A 20,928-nucleotide genomic window follows, 5' to 3' on the forward strand; every position below is an offset into this window, starting at 1 on the left:
CCTCCTGAAGCTATTTACAACCTGTAAGCGGTGTGTGCTCCTCCATGGGATACCTCATTTCTCTGACTCTCAGGTTCTTCTTCTGTGGAGAAAAAGGGCAGATATGTTCCACAAATGTCCACAGTTCCCCATGAAGAATGTACCTCTGGGCATGAACATGTGCTGGAGTGGCATGATGCTAGGGTCTGCCCCTCGCAGCTCAATCTCAAAGACTCCAAGCAGAGCTACCTACTTTATATTTTTCTTCCCTTCTGAAGACATTGGCTGGCACTTGGCCTTGGTCCAAGGTGTACGCCTTCTTCAACCTGTCGACTGCAGGGTCCTCACATTGCTTTGGGCTCGGTCCAAGTCTGTGCTTGAGTGGAGGACGGGGCTTTGAGAGGGTCCACACGCCCCTCCTTCCCAGCCACGCACCTTCTTTTCCTTGCCAAGCTCTCCCTTCTCCTACTGTGCCAACGAAGCAGCTGCTTCAAGCTCTTCTGTAACCTGGGCTCTCCCATCTGTCTTCAGTTTTTCCCGTGCTCATAGCTGGTTAGAAACCTGCCGGGGGGTGTTTGTCAGACGATCTTGAGTAAATTGCCCTCGTAGATTAGTTAAGAGCCTGTAGGTGTTGAAGGGATTTGTGGAAAAGACCCAGCAGAGTCTGCGAGAACCCGAGGCGGCTGTGGCTGGAGCCAGGTGAGCCACAGGTTAGGGGCGCCTGGGCCTCATCCTGTGTGAGGGTGGATGCGCTACTGCTGTCCTCTGCCTCGGGCCCTCATCTGTGAAATGGGGGAACAGTGAGGACTGCCCTCCCGAGGTCGTCATGAGGCTTAATGTGTGAACGCACCGACCACTCAGAGCAGCCCTCACCGCATGGAGCTGTGTGTGTGTGTGTGTGTGTGTGTGTGTGTGTGTGTGTGTGTGTGTGTGTGTGTGTGTGTGTGTGTGTCATTGTAGCCGCCGGGCTTCGCTTTTCTCCACCAGCTCCTTCTTCACGGGGAAGCAAGGAGAGGCATGGGAGGGAGGGAGGGAGAAGACTAGGAAAAGGAGGCAGAGGGAGGTCCCTGGGGAAGGGTTTCTGCCACTCATGCATGGGTGGCCTGGGGTCCAAACTTGGGGTTTTACACCAGGGCGTGTGAACAAGGGGCGGCGGCCAGGGGCAGAGCATTTGCAGACCGCGCGTAGGTCTGGACAGAGCAGGAAGACGCCAAGGCTCTGCCTCCTCCCAGCTGTCAAGGCCCGAGGCAACAGGTCACCCCTTCTGAGTCCCTGAGAAATTGGGAGGTGCTAGTCCAAGGGCACAAAGTTTCAGTTATGCCAGATGAACAAGTTCTGGAGCTCTGCTGTATAATATGGTGCCTGTAGTTAACAATACTGTATTGTGTGCTTAAAATTTACTGAGGATGGCTCCTACCTTAAGTGTTCTTACCATACACACAAAGAATGATGATAATAGGAATAATAATAAATAAAGGAATGAATAGGTCGGGAGGACACCTTTGGAGCGACACATATGTTTACGGTGTAGATTGTGGTGATGGTTTCATGGGTGTAATCTGTCTCCATACTCACAAAGTTGCATGTATTAATCATGTACAGCTTTCTGTATGTCAATGATACCTTCATAAAGTGGTTTAAAACAATAAAATGAGGGGGAATATAGTCACTCCAAGTACTGAGCACGTTGCCTGTCACAGTAAATAAGTAAATAAATGTAATTATGGTTTAACCTTAGCTCAGGACTGAGAGTGGGTCCCACAGGTACTTGGCAGGTGGTGTCTGTGGCCAGCTCCTCTACCCTGGCTCAGCACTGCTTCTGTGAAGCACAAGGGCTCCCCAAACACAGAGACCAGCTCCAGGTGCACACTCGTGACAGAGAAGATGGGCTGGTCGCAGACACCTTGTTTTGGTTACTTGCTATTCCTTCCCCCACACGCCCTTTCATTGTCCTGGTCCTTAACCTTTTACTCCTGTAAGAAGCTGGGTTTGCAGATTTCTGAAGACATTTTGCAGTGTGCAGACCTGTTTCACCTTTGTTCCCCATCCTTGGGTCTGGAGATAAAGGCGGAAGACAGTACTCCATGAAAGCAACAATCACAAACCTCAGGTATGCTCACCCGCAGGTGCCTCAGACTTCAAAGAAGTGGCAAACTAGGCATCTCATTTTATACATGGCCCTCTTTAAGTACACTTGTATGTACATAAAATGAAATTGTACTGAAATAAATCTTATTGCTGAACGTTTGCTTTCCGGAAGACACTTTGGTGTAAAAGTTCCTAAGAAAATTTGTTTTTTTAAAGGACCAAAAGTGGGGTGAATGTTTCATGGGTAAAGACCTTTTTCGTAACAAGTGAAGGTGAAATGAGCAGACTGTGCGACTCAGATTCCAGCTGCGTCCCCATCACTACCCTCGGGAGTGTGCCGGAAGGACCCCAGAGAGCTGGCCTGCTGGGATGAGCTTACAGCCTTGGGGCCCCAAACTGCAAGGATGGTCAGCATTCCTGGTGCTCTGGGTTCAGCAAGACCTGACTGAGGTGGGTGGGAGGTGAGTGGGAACACAGCTTTGCCCAGAGCTATCTCGTTGGCCTGTGCTAGAGGGGGAACAGAAGGTCAGAGCAGGCCTGGGTGAACCCAAGGTGCTGGCTGAATGTAATTTTTTTTTTTTTTTAATAAAGGGACTCTCTTTTCTGGTTGTTGGCTGAGTATGTAATGTCCACTCTGGGTCATCTAAGGGCCGAGACCAAGTACTCTGTTCCTGCTGTGACCCGTGCTTCTGCTACCACGTGCTGCACAAGGTAAGTACCTCAGAGTCCTAGCTGAACAGCTCATAGAGAGACAGGTCTCACCCTTTCTTCTCCACCTGCATCTTACAGAGGTGGAAAGTAGGAACTGCAGCCCGGCAAGCCACGGACCCAGGCAATCCTAAAACTGCAGTCACCTGTGTTGATTCCAGCCAGCTTTTAGTAAGTAAATCCGTGACTCTTGTAAGAAGAGATTTCAGAAGATGTGTACCTTCTACAGAATTCACATTTAGTGAGGGGCGTGTGAAAATGTGTACACAATTTTAATCTTTTTATTTTACTAATAGTGTATCTTAATGATTGAAAAATAGTAATTCCTGTAAATATAAAGAAAACCAGAAAGTACTCATACTTTACACACCTAGTGTTCACGATCTTATGGGCCTGCTTCGCCTTCCCCTCTCTCTTCTATCTGAGCCTCCACGATGGACAGGACTCACCTGGTACAAGTGACGCGGGGTCGAGCTGGACTGTTGGTTTTCTGCTCCGCCTCTGCTTCCTCTCCGCATCCTGGACTCTAAAGAAGATGAATGAAATGTCTGCTCTGGTTGCTGGCTGTTTCATCTCCAACTTAACCTCAGTCTGTGGTTGTGGAGGGCCTCAGAAGTCAGGAAGGTCCCCCGCCGCCAACATGGGGAGGGTGGGGCTGGACCCAGGTTCCAGCCCAGCCCTGACACGCAGTGCGCTCAGTGGGACATGTTGGCATGCATGCAAGGCTGTAGTGCTGCCAGCCCCCATATGCTGCTTTCTTGAGGGCTGGCGGTGCCCTTCAGGACTGGCTGCATCCTTTGTCCCATTTGAGTGGGCAGTAGTAGATAATAAAATCTCAGAATATCCCTTGACCCCTGACCACCCAGGCAGGCATCTGTGGTCCTCCAGCTCAGACCTGCCTGGGCCCTGTCAAGCCCCTGTGGCCAATCACTAAGCTGACCTTGCTGCTGTGCAATTGAACAGCTACCTGGGCAGCGTAGACGGCCCCTTGGGATGTTTCAGTTCCCTACATCCATGTGATTGAGAAAAGGGCCTCCTCCCTCATAGCCTCTCAGCCTTCCGAGAGGACGTAACCCTCCAGACATTGAGTGTGGACCTGGCCACAACCAGCATACAGCAGACCTTGGCCCTGCAATCCTCTGGCCTTCGGGTTGTTGCAAACCTTTGACATTCATACTCATTAAAAATCAAAGGTATGGGAGCAAGTGGCTTCCCAGCTGGTGTTTTCACTCTGAGGCCACGTGGTCTCCAGGAGCCACGTGCATCCGGGCCCAGTCCCTGCGGCCTCTGGAAAGCCAGCCAACTGTGGATTCCACGGTATAGAATCATCCTTGAGACACTGCTCCGCTAAGTAACAGTTTCCTTACCACCTACCATTTGGTTTCTGTTCTCTGTAAAGGAGAGAGCAGAGACTGGGAAATGAGCAAATGTGTTCTGTGGAGATGGGTGATTAATATAGTCAGAGGGCAGGTGTGACTCCTGGGCTCCCACCTCCCAGGGACACAAATGAAGTCTGTGTGCCTTTTGAGGTACACTGGCAATCAGGGCCAGCCTCTGATGTGAGGCCCCGATGCCCAAAGCAAGAGTCTTGAGTTTACCACCAACAGCAAAGTTGCTATTTTAGCTAGTGGAAGAGCTTCCTGCCATCAAGGGAGGACAGCAAGAGCCCTGGATGGGTGACCACAGTCACTGACCTTAACTGAACCTCTTCTTTTCTGTTAAAATGGACATTGAGTGGGTGTCGCCTGCAGTTTCTGGAAGCCCTGGATGCAGTGAGAGAGAGTGTTCCTGTGCATGGGGCCACCCAAAGGCATTTAGCAGGACAAAGGATTGGAGGGAGACCAGATCACACTGCAAGAGAGTGAGCCACCAGAACTGCCAGGTCCAAATCCACTCTTAAACCTGTCTCTTGCAGTTATTAATTTATTTCTATCGTTTAAAAATAATGTTTTATTTTACTTTAGTAAGTGTGCCCAGTCCATTGGAATCAAAAAAGTCATAGCTGATACCTCAGAACGAATAATCCCTGAGACTCCCTTGGGTGCCCTACTGGATGGGGCATGGCTGGGAGAGATGAAGACACTGAGTAGGGTCCGAATTTAGGGGAACTGCCAGACTGCTGTGTCTCTGTTCCTTCCCTGTCCCAGGAGAGCGAAATCCCGGAACAATGAAAGGACAAGCAAAATGGGGAAGAGGTCTTTTGGTGGCTTAACTCTTGTGTTTGTATTTTCCTTTGTTATGTTCTGTTTTGTTAATGTGTGTTTTTACTAGGAAGTTACCCATTTCCTCTAGATTTCTAGTGTGATGCAATAGGTTTCTCATTCTAGTTTTCATCTGAATTGTCACTTATTAACTGACATCCATATTTCATTTGGGTTTCCTTCATTCTAAGTTTTTCTCTTCCAGGATGCCATCCAGTGTATCATGTGACATTTAGTCATCATGTCTGTTTAGGCTCTTCTGGGCTTTCACAGTTTCTCAGACTGTCCTTGTTTCTATGACCTTGACATTGGTGAGGAGTACTGGTCAGATACTTTGTTGACTGTCCCGCATTGGAATTTACTTGGTGTTTTTCTCAGGATTAGGCTTGAGTTATGCGTTTTGAGTAAGCAGATCACAGAGGTAAAGTGCTTTCTCATCACTTTATATCAAGGGAACAGGCTCTCAAGGCAACTTATCACTGTTACTATTAACTTTGGTCACCTGGCTGAGGTAGTTTGTCAGATTTCCCCACAATGAAGTTAAGTTTTTCCCATTTCCGTGCTGTGTGTCTTCTTCAGGAGGAAGCTACTTTGGGAAGCAGCACTTATGGAGACAGGAGTTATCTCCACCTCCACAATCCATGGATGGCTGAGTGTCCACATCAATTATTTGGACTTCCACATAGGAGATTTCTATTCAGCCTTATTGATTAAAACAAACCAACCAACAAAGAAAACCCTATGCAGTTACTTATTTTTACCAGCATGGACACCTGTGGACAGTTTTGTTTGTTTGTTTTTTTAACTTTTTGTTATAATCCAGCAGTCCAGATTTTGTTGCTAAGTTCATTCCTACTTTGGCTATTGAGAGCTCTTTCCATTGGCTCCTGTTTTCCTTTGACATCATTCCACTCTGTGGATTTTTTTTCTTGATACTTCCTTATTTTCTGATATAAGATTCAAGATTGTCCTGGCTCATATGTTTACTGTGTCAGTCCTAGTGCCAGCCATTATTTCAAAGAGCTCTGGTTCCTTTTACTAGAGAATGTTATGAAAAAGTTGCATATAGGAGCTGAAAGTGCTCAGCTGACAATGCAAGGAAATATATGCATGTATTCCCACCTCTGTGTATTGCTGGGTCTCAGGGAGGGGTGCTCCACAGTGGCATATCAATTATTTTGAATTACAGTTCCTTAATAAATGGCTGATGCAAGAGCGACACTCTGACTCTCTATCTCCTTGAAAGCAGGAAATAAGTCTCTCATGTGAAAGGTGCAGAAGCCTATATGAACAACCCTTGGTACTTCTTTAATTTACTACCCCAAACCCAAAGTCTGTTTAGATTCTTCACTAATTGAGTATCCCAAACCTAAGTTTCTTTGGCCTGTAAATTCCTCATAACTTTATTCTATGATGAAAGTAAGCCTCACTTTCTGTTACAGTTGGGGAAGGATCTGTAAAGCACCTTGGTTTTTAAAGTAAAGGTTTGTTACTGGAACAAAGTGTCCCCCCAAAATAGTCTGATGCTCAAGATGTCTGTGTTCCGTTCATGTGATAGTTCAGGGCAGGTGGGGGTCGGGGCCCAGGCTCTGTCCTCCTTGTTTCTCTTCCCTGCTTTCAGGTGGAGGGCTCCAACCAGCAGGGGATGGGGTGACCACATGGCACCGTGCCCTCCATCCTAGGACACAGGCTGGCCAAGGCCCTCACCACGTCCAGCACTTCCATTTGGAGCTGCAATGGGTGGGAAGGCTGGGAGGTGCAGGCTGGCTGTGAACAGGAGAAAGGGACGAGGGTTCTGGTGGACAGCTGGGCGGCTCTGCTGTGGCAGGGTCACCCGGAAGCTGGCGCACAGCCTCTGGTCCTGTGAAACATGATTACACAGCAGCATGCAGTCTCTGATGCTTTGTGGTTCTGGAAATCCTATAGGAGTTGGTTCAGAGCAGATTAAGGTAATGCTCTCAGTGGAGGTGGTGAAGACAAAGGTCTGCCCTTGAGACTGAAGGTGCTAATGTGGGTGTATATACAGGACAAAACCATCTCGTGTGAATGTAGATCAGGCTCGTTTAAGATCAGTGCAGTCATGGGGCTTCCCTGGTGGTGTAGTGGTTGATAATCTGCCTGCTGATGCAGGGGACACGGGTTCGAGACCTGGTCCGGGAAAATCCCACATGCCGCAGAGCAGCTATGCCCGTGTGCCACAACTACTGAGCCCCCAGGCCTAGAGCCCGTGCTCCGCAACAAGAGAAGCCACCGCAATGAGAAGCCCGCGCACCGCAGTGAAGAGAAGCCCCCCTCGCCGCAACTAGAGAAATCCCGTGTGCAACAATGAAGACCTAACGCACCCAAAGATAAATTAAATAAATAAAGATTTTAAAAATCTTTAAAAAAGGAAAAAAAAATATCAGTGCAGTCGCGTTATGCCTAAAATCTCATATCTTGTGCCTTTCCTCGGGCACACCTTCCTCAGTTCCTGAGGCCACTGTAACTCACATACGGGGGAATGGAGAGTGGGCTATCTAGTGTGAGACCTTCTTTACCCTGTGTGTGAGTCTGCTCGGGGCTGCCATAACAAACACCACAGACCGGGGAGCTTGAACAACAGACCTACCTCCTAGTCCTGGATGCTGTCTGAGATGAAGGTGTCTGCAGGCTGGTTTTTCCTTGAGGCTTCTCTTCTTGGTGTGTAGACAGCCATCTTCTCACATGATCTTCTGTGTCCTAATCTCTTCTGGTAGGACATCAGTCTTATTGGATTAGGATCCACCCTAGTGACCTCATTTTACCTTGATCACCTCTTTAAAAACCCCATCTCCAAATAACAGTCATATCCTGCGGTCCTGGGGGTTAGGGATTCAGCATGTGAATTTTGGGGGGCACAACTGAGCCCACAGCATCCTGCTTAGGAACTAACATGTGCCTGGGTCCTTCCTTCCCTCAAGTCCCATGGGGATCATGCGATAGCTAAGGGAGAGGCCACTCGTGCAGAGTTTGTGTCCCAGTTGGGGAACCCGTCTCTGCTCTCTTTGATCAGGCAGTGGCAGTGCCAGCCCCATCCTGAGGTGAGCAGTTCTGGGGTTTCCTGCCGTGTCTCCTGGCCTGCTGAGGTGCTCAGTATCAGGGAACCAAGAGCCACCAGCCTAGTAGGGATGCCGGGGACTCTCAGGGCCTTGGCAGATGTTTCTCCCAGCAGATACTCTAGCGAAAGTGGGGAAACATTTGGGGATTACATGTGGGAGAGAGTCACAGTCTCGTTTATGCTTCAGAAAGACCACGTTGGGGTGGGATGTGAGACGCACCGTGGGGGCAGGGAGCTTTGTCAGGGCCTGATGGAGGAACCAGGCAGTAGATCGGGCTTGGGCCAGGGCTGTGGGTGTAGAGGGGAATTAGTGTGAATTTGGAGGAGGGGGTCGCAGGGTATGAGATCAGCTGGTGCACAATTCTCTGGTTGGTTGATGGTGAGGTAACAGGGTGGTGAACAGTATCAATCCTTAGGTGCCAGTAGGTCTGGGGGCTCTTGATCATCAAGTACAGTAGTTAATGTCTTCCATCTGGTAGAAGTCTGTAAAACAACTCAGGAAGCGTGCATCAGATGCTGTTATCCAGGTACTTCAGAGAGGAGCTACAGCAGAGGATATGGGGGGGGGGTGGGTCTGTCCTGGGAAGGCCCCGTAGGGTCCTGTTCGGTTACACCCGGTGTCTGGGCTCAGCAACCAGGGAAGGTGGGGCTGCTCCTGGGTGTGGGGAGCTGCAGGATCCCGGTCCCCTGAGGGCCCTGTTAGCCCCCAAGGTGAGATGGGGGTTCAGTGACTGGACAGAGGCGTCTGGCCTGGGAGAGGGGTCCGGGCTGGAAATGTCACGGGACTCATCGCAGGGAGGGAGAGGAAAGACCAGGCTGGGGAAGGTGGGTTACAGCAGACTCCACGGATGTGTCTGTGGGCCTGACAGAAGCAACTCAGAGCCAGAAGAAGTGGCCGTCAGGAGCTCAGCTTCATTCTCCTGTTCCTTTGTAAAACTGCTGTGTCAGTTTGAAACACCACCAGGAGACTTCTGGGCCCATTGCTGCCATGGTTTCATCAAAGGGGCCCAGGGGGAGCACAGAACCACTGCAGACCCCGCCCATGTCCGCACTGGGAATGAATCCCATCGGGGCTCCTGGGCTCACAGACTTGAGGGAACCTCTGTCCTCAGGACTGGTCCTCCTCCTTCCTCTCACCTGCTGGTCAGGAGCCCAGGCACCCCCATCCTGGCTCCATCCCCAGGGCCTGGATTCTGGGACAGGTTAGAGGTAATGCAAGACCCTCACGCTCCTCTATGTGCCTGGGGGCAAGAATGTCTAAAAAGGTGCAACTGGCTGATTACAGAGGGCTGAGTGTTTGCAGCAGGTATGGGTGGAAAGATGGGGTGTGAGTTTCCAATGTCTTCACAGCCTTCCCAGTGTAAAGATCTGTGCATGTCCTATGGCCAGTGAACTCCCCACACCATCCTCCCAGGAAGTTCAGCCAAGTATTCTGAGGGCAGAGGCTCTCCCCTTGCTTATCTGTAACTTCCCACTCCCACAGTGAGGAGCTTGGTGCCCACTATCTGCCATTTACCTATGCGTTGCTCCTTTCCAGATTACATGTGCAGAGGTTTCAGAATTGTTAGCTGCTACACCCTGGAAAGAACTCCATAAAATAAAGTCCACTGTTTGTGTACATTTTGCATTTAGTTTAGAGATTGCGTTCATTTCCACAGTTAACTTAGGTCAGCACCTTTTATCCCATCCCCTACAGTGAGATTTTTCCATGCATTTCTAATACAGTTAGATTAGATTCGGTCACCTTGAGTATTCCATCCTGTAATACCCCTACACTGTAAATAACGAAATTTGAATAGAGTTTGACTGACCCCTTGGGCTATACACATCTGTGAGTTTAGACAAATGCATAGTGACAGGTATCCATCCTAGAGTGTCACATGGAATACTTCAAACCCCCACCCCATGATCTGCTTATCATCTGTGTAGCTTTGCCTTTCCCAGACTGTCACGAATGGGGTCATACTGTGTGCAGCCCCCTCAGCCTGGATGCTTTCACGTAGCAGTATATACTGAGGATTTATCCATGTCTTTCCATGGGTTGATGGTGCATTCCTTTCTGCTGCTCAGTAGTATTCCACTGCATGTGTATGGAAGGAAAAACAATTTTCACTCTGTCCTTCTAGGTTCTTGGTTGAGCCCCACCCCCGCCGTCTAATAAAAGCCAGATTAACAGTAGAAAAAAGAAGTTTAACAGCATGTATACCTCCTGTATACAGGGGAGCTACCCAGAAAAATTGAGTCAGTCCCTGAAATGGCCAAAGCCATCAGCTTAAATACCAAATACCATCTTCAGATAAAAACAACAGACCTTGGGGAAGGGGGGAAGCCAATAGTGGCAGGTTATCATGCAAAGCACAGTAAACAAAGGTATTGTATGCAGATTTAAGTCAGGACTTCTCCGTTGATAAGAGTAACTTGAGATTTAATCATCCTTCTATTTCTGGTGCAAAGAGGGACACTCCATTACAAGTGGAGATTTCCTTATAAATGTCCTTCATAAAAGGTCAGTCTCTACTCAGTTTTTTCTATCTTTCTTTTTTTGAATGAGACTGAAATAATCCTTATGCCAGAGAGACATATATTGGCGTGGTGTATTCTGCTCGCCTTGACATGGATGTCCTCCACTTTGCTTATGCAGTCATCTAGTGAAGGATATCCTGATTTCTTCAGGTTTTTAGCCATTATGAATAGTGCTGCTGTGCATAATTGCATCCTTGTCTGCTTTTGGACATAGATTTTCAAAGCAGTTGCCTATATACTGGACGCATAATTGTTGGACCCCGAGGGGATGCTTGATTAGTTGTGGAAAAAAGCTGCGGAACTGTCTTGCCAGGTGGCTGTGCCTGCACCCCAGCCATGAGGAGGGGTTGCTCCTCACCCTCCAGCAGTCGGTGTTGCCATGGTTTTGTTGGAGTTTAGCCATCCTAGTAGGTGTGCTGTGATGGCTCACGATTTTAATTTGGAAATCCCTAATAGTATATGATTTTTTGTATAATTTTTGTATGATTTTTATTAGCTGTATATCTTTTTTGGCCAGGTGTGTGTTCAAATCCTTACCCATTTTTAAAATGGGGCTGTTCTAGAGGTCTTTGTCCACTTTGAGTCCAAGTCGTTTACTGGATATGTGGTTTACAAGTATTTTTCTCCCAGTTTGTGGCTTGTCTTTTTTATCTTGGAGAGGCAGCAGTGAGTGGTGGCATGAAGCGAGATCTTCATTCCCTGCGCAGGAATTGAACCTGGGTAGCCTGGATGAAAACCAGGAATCCTAGCCACCACCCCCGCTAGCTCTTGCCCCCAGTGAAAAATGCATTTCTCATAGAGGTAAAAACTGTAAAAACAAGTACAAAGTTTATTATTAGAGACATAGCACAGCAACAAGTGGGAGAGCACACAGAGAAACAGTTTGTTTAGTTCAGACAGAAGCAAGGCAGAGATGCACACCCGGAGAGAAAGGGTGTGGACACCCTGCCTAATGAGGAGGAGTGCAGTAGAGAGGCGGTTAAGTCACTTATATAGGGCAGTTCTTCCGGGTCTCTGTTCACCTCTTGCCAATTATCTGCTTTCTTTTTCCACACCTGCCCTGCCCTGGGACCCTCCCCAACATGCGTGCGCAACTTTTTTTCAACATGGATTACCACCCAGAGGCCTGTGGGACGACCTTAGCATCACCTATTTTGGGGTGGTGCCCCTTCCTTTTTGACCCCCAAGGAACCTTTCTGCACATGTGCAATGTTTCCCTTGCCCCAAGGATGAGAAATGTATGACCTCTTGATCTTTTAACAGGGTTTAGTCCCACTCTGTCCCTCCCATAAAAATGTCCAATGTCTGGGTATTTACCCTATTTCTGTTGCTGGTTTTCATATCGAGGTGCAGACCCCGAAATATAGACAGGAGTCCGGTCATAAATATGTAGTCCTAGAGCTCGTTTGTCTCTTGCTTCGGGAAATGTAAACAGGGGGTTGGTAATGAATGTCCAGCCTGGAGCCCATTTTTTTCTCACCCCAGGAAGTGTGAACCCGAGGCCAGTTGTAAATGCGTAGGCTGGAGACCATTTATCTCCTGCCTCATTTTGACTTTGTGAATAAAGTCTTTGAGAGTAGAAATCGTTAATTTTATAAAGTCCACCATATTTTTTTCTTTTGTGATTGGCCTTGTATGTTAAAACTCAAAGCTCGTGATCTATAGAGGAAACCCAAGGTCATGTAGATTTTCTTCTATGTTTCTCTGTAATTTTCATAGCCTTGCATTTGAAATGTCTGTGAATAAATTTGTGTGAATTTGGCATAAGTTTTAAAGTTGGTGTCTAGGGACTTCCCTGGTTGTCCTGTGGCTAAGGCTCTGTGCTCCCAGTGCAGGGGGCCTGGGATCCATCCCTGGTCAGGGAACTAGATCCCACGTGCCTCAACTAAGAGTTCGCATGCTGCAACTTAAAAAAAAAAAAGGTCCCGTGTGACACAGCTAAGACCCAGCGAAGCTAAATAAATAAATATTAAAAAAGAATAAGTAAAGTCTGTGTCTATGATCATTTCATTTCTTACGGTTTCTAGTTAATTGCTCCTTAACTATTTTGGAGAATTCATGGGTTCATTTGGCTCTATTTCAATTTGAATTTCCACAGCAGAACGGATGTAGCAGAAGCCGGGTTTCCTCAGGACTCACTGGGGCTTTGGGACACTGTGGGGTCCAGTTCACGCTGACAGGAGCCAGGTGTCCTCTGGACCTGCTGGGAGGTGACGCTGCTAAAGGAAAAGGTGAGGAAAAGTGGGGGAGAAGCTTCTTGTGTCTAGTTGAGTGCTGAGGGTGTCTGTCCTCAGAGGACCCAGGAGAGGAAGGGCTTCATGTGGAACACTGGGTTTTTAGCCAGTTTTTGTGTGGTGTAGACAGACTGCAGTGTTCTTTGGTGTGTGGTGTCCAGTTTTGCCAGCACCATTTATTGAGGGGACTGTTGTTTCCCCAGTGTATGTTCTTGGCTCTTTTCTTGTGAATTAACTTACCGCATAACCGTAGGTTTATTTCTTGGGTCTCTGTCCTGTTCCTCTGGTCTGCGTGCCTGTTTTTGTGCCAATTGCACAAAACACTGTAGCTTCGTAATGTAGTGTGAAGTCAGGGAGGGAGATGCCTCCAACCTGTTCTCCTTTCTCAGACTCCCTTTGGCTATTCAGGGGCCTTTGTGTTTCCACACAAATGATAGGAACGATTGCTATATTTCTGTGAAGAATGCCATTGGAGTTCTGACCAGGCTTGCTTTGCATTTGAACATTGCTTTTGGTAGAATGGACATTTTAACAGTGTTCTTTGCATCCATGAACATGGGATAGCTTTCCATTCATTTGTGTCTGTTCAGTTTATTTTATCAGTGTTTTACAGTTTTCAGTGTGCTTTCACATCCTTGGTTCAATTTATTCCTAGGTATTTTTTAGATGCAATTGTAAATGGGATTGTTTTCTTCATTTCTCTTTCTGATGGCACATTATTAGTGTATAGAAAGACAAGTGATTTTTAGGGCTTCCTTTGTGGCTCAGTGGTTAAGAATCTGCCTGCCAATACAGGGAACACGGGTTCGAGCCCTGGCCTGGGAAGATCCCACATGCTTCGGAACAACTAAGCCCGTGCGCCACAACTACTGAGCCTGTGCTCTGGAGCCCGCGAGCGACAACTGCTGAGGTTGTGTGCCACAACTACTGAAGCCTGCTGTCTTACAGCCCGTGCTCCACAACAAGAGAAGCCACCACAATGAGAAGCCCGTGCACCGCAACGAAGAGTAGCCCCTGCTTGCCGCAGCTAGAGAAAGTCCGTGCACAGCAACAAAGACCAAATGCAGCCAAAGATAAATAAAGAAATAAATATTTTTTAAAAAATTTATTAAAAAAAAAAGAAAGAGAAGTGATTTTTGTGTACTGATTTTTTACACTGCAGCTTTACTGAATTCGTTTATTAGTTCTAACAGGGTTTTTGGTGGTTTGATGTGGGAAACTAGAATTCAGAAATCCCACTGTTTCTACTACAGCCAGGTCATCCACAGCACGCAAGACACAGTGGCTCCTAATATAACCTTCCCATGGTGCCTGTTAATAACGTGTGGACCCTACAAGAATGATGAGCGTCACCACTTTAGGTGAACCGCATCTGGTTAAGGCTTGGCCTCTATTATGAAGTTTGATGTCTTCTCTGCTTTTTTTGGGCATTGTTTTGACCCGGTTCTTTTGAAAAGTAATGTACTCCCCAGTAATTTCAAGTTTATAAAAAAACTACAGGTAGCAGTACAAAACACACCACCTCACATAAACTACTCCAGTGTGTTTTATGCAATACTGGGGTCCACTCCCAGGGAACCAGCACATAAAGACCCAAAGACGAAATTTTATGGTTCCACCTTATAATCCTATCCACGGGACCACTTCAACATTCACCATCTCCGCAACTCTATGGAAATGTCTTTTCCCATTCTGATCCAGTTTTCTATTTCTGAAACCATTATTGAGACTTTCCCTCATTTTCAAAACCTTTATGGATTTAAAACACACGAGCTAAGTATGATCTGGGTGACCTTTTCTGCATGAGCTCTTTGACTTAGAATGTTTTCAGTGTTCATCCGTGTTCTAACACGTATCATCAGTGCTTCATTCATTTTTTTCATTGTGATTAAAACTAACATTTAACATTTAAACCATTTTGAGTATACAGTTCTGTGGCATTAACTACATTCACATTGTTGTACAAATATTCTCACCATCCATCTCCTGGACCGATTCATTTTCTCCATGGGAAACTCTGTATCAATGTCTCTACATTTTTGCCAAAATTTGTTATTTTTAATTCTCTTGATTATAGGCCTTCTAGTGTTTGTGGAGGGGTATGGCGCTGTGGTTATTAATGTGCATTTCCATCGTGACTAACGATGTTTAACATCTTTTCAGGTGTTTGTTGACCATTTGTATGTCTTATCTGGAGAAGGGTCTTTTCAAGTCCTTTTTCCATTTAAAAAACTGGGTTGTTTGCGGGGGCCTGCAGCTCCGCCGCCCGAGCCGGGTCCCGGCAAGCGATCGTCCTGGCGGCCTTGGCCTCGCTGAGACCAGCCTGGAGCGGTCTCCGCGCCGCAGGGGCCCGCGCGCCGGGGCATCGCTAGCGGCCTCGCAGGGGCGCCGCTTCCTGCCTCGCGCTCGCAGGAGGGGGGACGCCCGGCCCCAGGCGCCCGTGCCCGGAGTGTCGAGACCGTGCTGTGCCGCGCGGACGCGGCGCCGGCGGGGCGGGTCTCGCTCGGCATTGGCTGCGGCTCACCTGAGCGCGCCGGCGGTCTGCGCGCCTCTCCCGGAAGTGGGCGTCCTGGCCGGAGCGCACCTGGCGCGGGGCGTCCTGGGGTTCCTCGCCGTCGGCCCCCGGCGACCCGGCGCGGGTCCGGGGAGCCAGCGCGCGGCGGCCGGGAACGACCCCTCCCGTGGGTCCCTGGCACCCCAGCGGCATCCGAGCGCGGAGCGGAGGGCCGCAGGCCGCAGGTAAGGGGACGGGGGCTCGTGGGGGTGGGTGGAGGAGGGAACCACAACTCACACCAGAGCTGTTCGGCACAGTCGCGGAGCCCCCTAACCTGGCGGCCGCAGGAAGGGCTCGCCTTTGAGTAGAGGCTTTGAGGACAGGCCCGAGCCTACCCCGTTCAATTTTACAAAACATCTGCTGGTGTAAAGCTCGCTCCCGCGCGGTTTTCCCAAGTAGCCAAGTGCCCCACGCGAGGTATCTGCAAGGAGAACCTGAGAGGGCCCGTAGCCCTGAGAGACTTGCCCTTGGCTTATGGCAAGGCCAAGGGATTTATCCTGCATGGTGATTTCTCCTGCTGAGAACCCCCAAACCCTACTCTGGCCAGCTGGCCCAGCTCTGCTTCCTGCATGTCTCCAGCCCGGGCCGGCCCTTGGCCACCTGCTGGGATGGGAAAGGGAAGGGTCTCAGAATTGCACCTTAGAAACTTGCCAGGGGGCATGGATTGAAAAACATGGGGGCCATCCAGGCAGCAGAGAAGGGAGAAGGGCACCTTGCTGCCCTTTCATTGTGGAATCGGTGGCGCTTCTGCTGAGAGGGGCCTTTCCATGGGGACCGCATGCAGTGTGTTTGGTGTCTTGGAACTGAAGAATTAGAACCTGTAAAATTTTCAATTTATGTGGTCCTTTAATTTAAAAACAAACCCCTAGAACCTTTGCTTTATAAATTGAGGTCTGAAAATTGGTCTGTTTTGCTTCCACTGTGACACTATATTAAGAAATGTGGATTTATTGAGAAAAGAGTCAGAATAGAGAAGGAAACAGAGAACTCAGAGGTACCAGTGTAGTTTGGCAAAGGCTGGGGGGAGTTCATTTGTCAATGCTGCTGGCTTTCAGTAGCCTGCAGCCATTCTCCTCCTGCGGCTGAGGGGGTATAAAGCTGTACTGGGTTGCTCTACTCTTCTTTTGTAGAATTCCAGCTCAGAGCCATCTCTTGATGTATAAGTATTTCATAGACTAGGTTCCCAGGCAACCCCTGGAGGGCCAGAGGGGTTCCTTCCTTCATTATACCTGTCTGTTTCAATGAAAACCAGCAATGACATATTTTTCTTTAAATCTGGTTTATGGTCTATCATCCAAAAACCAGATTAGCTATTTCCTCACTCTCTCAATAGGCTCGAGTTCCTGGAAACTGAAACCTAGAGAGGGTGGAAGAGTGGCCGAGGGAGAACGGGAGAGCCTGCCGGGAACCGTGACTCCTGGGTTTTTAATGCGCTTCCTAAACAGCATGGTCATTAATTGGCAAGTGATGACCTTAAGTAGAAACTACTGGTGAAAATGTAAAAGTCTTTTGTTAACAATGTGCCCACCAGGTGCGCATCTTATGGAGTATTTTCATTGCATTTCCAACACCTGGGAGGGTGTTGGGCAGAGGGCAGGTGTTTAATAGATTTATTGAATAAGTTCAATTACATACAATTATATCAATGGAAGGGTCAGCAACACTATGAGGTTAGGGTTAGGGTTAGGGTTAGGGCCAGGGCCAGGGTCAGGGTCAGGGTCAGGGTCTTAGGGTTAGGGTTAAAAATGTAAGTTCTGGGGTTGGGCAGATCTGGGTTCAGACCGTCGTTTACAAACTGTCTTCATGCAAATCGTGTGTTTTTTTCCTAAGACTCAGCTTCTACCTTTATGAAACGGGGGTAGCAGTGGTGCTGATCCCAGAGGTTTTGTTGAGGCAAAGCTCTTTTCTCAGTTCCTAGCATGCGTGAGTGCTCAATGCACTCAGTTAATTTTATGGTTATTGACCCTGGAGATACTCCCCAAAGCTAAAGGCCAGAGGCCTGACTGGTGTGTTGAGGAGGTGGGTGCCTACTGTGAGCCCCAGGTGGCAGGTAGCCAGAGGAATGGAACAGCTGCTGCAGAGCGGGACTGTTTTCTCCTGCTTTAGACTATTCTGTATTTTCTAGATTTTCTTAAAAGAACCATGTAGATGGTTTTGTACCCTGGAAACTTCCAACAAAAACTTTAAAGACCTTATCCATGCAAACATTTACTCTAAAAAGCTGGAGAATGGAACTGAAGGCCTTATTTGGAGAACTTTCTGTATTCCCATTTCCTGGAATCTTCTGAAATGGAACCAAGTGGGGGAGGGGTGTGATCTGTACTAATTCTCTGAGCTCTTGGGTCTAATCACTGAGCATCCCTGCATCCCAGCTTCCTCCTGAGATCATGGGTACCTCTCAGTTCATAAATTCAAAAATTCCTTACTTAAGTAAATAAACACACAAAATACTTACATCAGTGGCCAACAATTCCTCACTGTCATCAATACTGGCCACGGTGACCTCTCCTTGGCTCACAAAGGGGAAGTCAAAGGGGTTGGTTGAAATGAGAAGCAGGTCTGTGAAGCAGAAGGATCCCTTTAGCATCTTATGCACAACTGACTCTGAGTTTTTTTCCAATGTGATCGATTTGGAAGATGAGAATGATAACCAAGGAACTTACCCATAAGTTCCGGCTTCTTGTTTGACATGATTTGGTAAAAAATATGATAGCCTCTCTCACGGGATAACTGAAATGCCACCCTGGATTTTTCTAAGAGATCTAAGATAACAAAAAACGATGTGATTTTAGGGTCCCCAGGAGATGCCTCTGTGGCCAAAGCCAAGGTGCCAGATAGAGTGTTTGGACTCACAGGTTTCAATGTCCGCTGACACCAGCTTTCCTGTGGCTCCAAAGTGAATGCGAATGAACGTCCCCTGTCCAAAGACAGATTGAAAAACACAGTTATTTTCTTTCTATGGTACTGTAGCCAGCTTCTGTTAGGTACTACTGAGGATGGGTGGGCTGTGTAGGCTCACGGAGGAGGTGATGCCAGAAGCATGAGGACCTTCCTCCTCTCTGTTTGCTTGGCATCTGGTCCCCACGCTGGCTCAGCCAAGACTCAGGTAGCTCTGCCCAAAGCACCTGGCCCTGTTCCCACAGCTCTGGGGATGCCTGCAGGCTCCCTCTCAAGTCTCTGTTTGGGACCACCTCACATCTGACTGTCTCCTTGGTCTTTATCCTGCTCAAACTCTTTGTAACACCTTTGAACTGATAACCTGGTTGGACTACCTGACTTCTTTTTTGCCTCTGGATGTTACTTCTGAGATTTCTTGCCTCAGTTTTCCTTACTACTTACTACATGCAAACCTAGCTCCCAGGTCAGGCCTCCTGGCTCCCCAAAGACCCACCCAGCACTTGGGTTCCCCCAATCTTGGGGAGTGAGGGGTGAAATTATATATAGTATATATGTGTGTGTGTATACTCCCTTCTTACATCATCTGCTTAATTGGTCGCTACCACTCTGTGAGCCAATTGGAGGGCAAAAATATTGCCTTGCTTGTTCACCCACAGACCCTGGAATGTAGTACATCCTCAGTAGTATTCTCAGTATTCTCTGAATGAAGCCTAAGAAGAGTTAATGAAGGACCAGTGTAGGTTTATGTGAATTATGTGTTCGCTCTTCAGGAGTTCTAGCTGCTGAATGCAAGTGCCTCTGGGTACTTGCTCTACTGGCCAGTGAAATTAGATAGGAGACTGGATACTTGTTTATTTGCCAGTGTCAGAAGTAAATGCCTCTTTGGTTGAGCTAATCCTAAGTGAAACATTGAAGGATGGGACATATCCTTCAGTATCTTCAGTTTCAACTTCTTCCCAATTTTTGAGCTCTGCTGCCTCCAACAGGTTTTCCCTCCTCCCAGCACCTCCTGACTTGGAGAAGGTCAGATCTGCTAACTAACGTCACACTAAGGTTTTCATGGCTAATAAGTCAGTGGATACTGTTCAATGGACTTATGTATTTTAAAATGCTTCCACCTGAAGAGACCAATTTTAGCACAGAGAAGTCATTTTGTACTTGTGGAATTTGAATCTTGAATCCTTGTGACTTCAGGAGGCTCTGAGGTGATGCTGATTAGTTAGGGAAGGACAGCTAAATCTTCCTTCGGCTGGGAATAAGACAAAATGTTCTTTGAAGGGTTATCAGAATATCCCGGTTGGGCAGCTTGATCTGAAGCGCTTGGGGGTAGACTAAGGCCAGGTATATCCTAGTTTATGTGGCCAATTTTCATATTCAGCATTGGAGGAGAGGGTTTTCTTTCTGGGGGTCATTGACAATTGGACTGAGTCTTAACGAATCTCAAGGAGTTGTCATTCCTCACGGTCTTGGCATTTCCAAAGGCCTCCAGGAGGGGGTTGGCCTGGATGATCTGGTCTTCCAGGGTTCCCTAATAATATGTGAGAAGAGGAAAAGAGAGGACGTTGGACGTCTTCCAAAGTAACTTCCCAGTGACTCAAAAGTGTGGATGCTCTGGGAAGGTCCCAGGGAGAGATGTCGCCCAGCTCAGGCTGGTGGCAGGTACAGTTGTGCTGAGTACCCACAGGCCCATCTCCACCCCACCCAAGGAGGCTTCAAGGTCCCTCGTAGAAGGAGTCTTAGCACAGCATCAAAGTGGCTTCTGGCCACACCAGATTCCAGGTTGGAGCCCTACCCGCTACCTCTCAATCTCCCAGATGGCCTTTCTTCTCTGATAACATTTTATTATAAATTATGGATTTGTAAAATATAGACCTCTGTTCCTGCATGCACCAGGACCCATTTGTACAGATATTCGGGTTCAGAAGTAGAAACAGACTGAGCAATGAAAGTGACCCACATGACAGAAACAGTGGTTCTCAAAACAATGTTTAAGTTGCATAAAATATTTTGTGAGAATTATTACGTAGAAATCCACTTATAGAAAGCAGAGTTTTCACCTTTCCCCCTTCCCCACATGATTGCTTGCCTTTCTGACTTCAGAGCTGTTTGGAAACTACTGTCCAGCCCAGTGGTTCTCAAAGTGTGATCCCTGGACAGGGCATGAACAATGGGAACATGACAGAAATGCAACATGCCAGGATTTTGAATGTGAGACAGGAATTTCAGTCAGAAATTCTGGGCCTGGGGACCAGCAATCCGTTGTTAACAAACCCTCCTGGTGATTCTGACGTGCACTCCAGTTTGAGAACCACTGGCCTAAACCATTCCTTCGCCAAAGGAGGATGTGGAGTTGTTCAAGGTCACTCGGCTGTTGCTGATGGAGCTGGTGCTAGAGCCCGAGTCCACAAGGTGAAGCCATTTCCTGCCTTGCCCCGTAAACACCCCCTGGGGCAGGACCTCGTGCTGTGCATCTCTGCTGAGCACAAAGCCCTGCGGACACTTGGGGCTCACCTGGGGTTTCAGTTATACTCATTCCAGCAAGCCTTCCAGGTGCAGGAAGCTGCTCACCTGCATCTTGCCCGGCCACTGCGCCTTCCTCTTCTCCCCAGTGACCGCAATTGCTGCAAAGTACTGTATCACACGCTTGGTGTTCACTGTCTTCCCAGC

At 48.0% G+C, this 20,928-nt stretch overlaps 2 long non-coding RNA genes across 3 annotated transcripts in view; both read left to right on the plus strand.

The window, feature by feature from the left end:
• Window positions 1-2,440: 2,440 nt before the first annotated feature.
• Window positions 2,441-3,149, plus strand: LOC309642452. Its single transcript, XR_014253218.1, has 3 exons — window positions 2,441-2,517; window positions 2,659-2,778; window positions 2,857-3,149. It is a non-coding gene; the product is annotated as an uncharacterized lncRNA (long non-coding RNA).
• A 12,272-nt stretch (window positions 3,150-15,421) lies between these two features.
• LOC309642227 overlaps window positions 15,422-20,928 on the plus strand; it is a 159,741-nt gene continuing 154,234 nt past the window's right edge. For both annotated transcript variants that reach the window (XR_014253057.1, XR_014253058.1), the window contains exon 1: window positions 15,422-15,548. This is a non-coding gene — a long non-coding RNA (uncharacterized lncRNA). The remainder of the gene's footprint in view (window positions 15,549-20,928) is intronic.

Source organism: Balaenoptera physalus (genome assembly GCF_965194825.1).
Source record: "Balaenoptera physalus genome assembly, chromosome: 14".
In the NCBI taxonomy this organism is placed as follows: domain Eukaryota; kingdom Metazoa; phylum Chordata; class Mammalia; order Artiodactyla; family Balaenopteridae; genus Balaenoptera; species Balaenoptera physalus.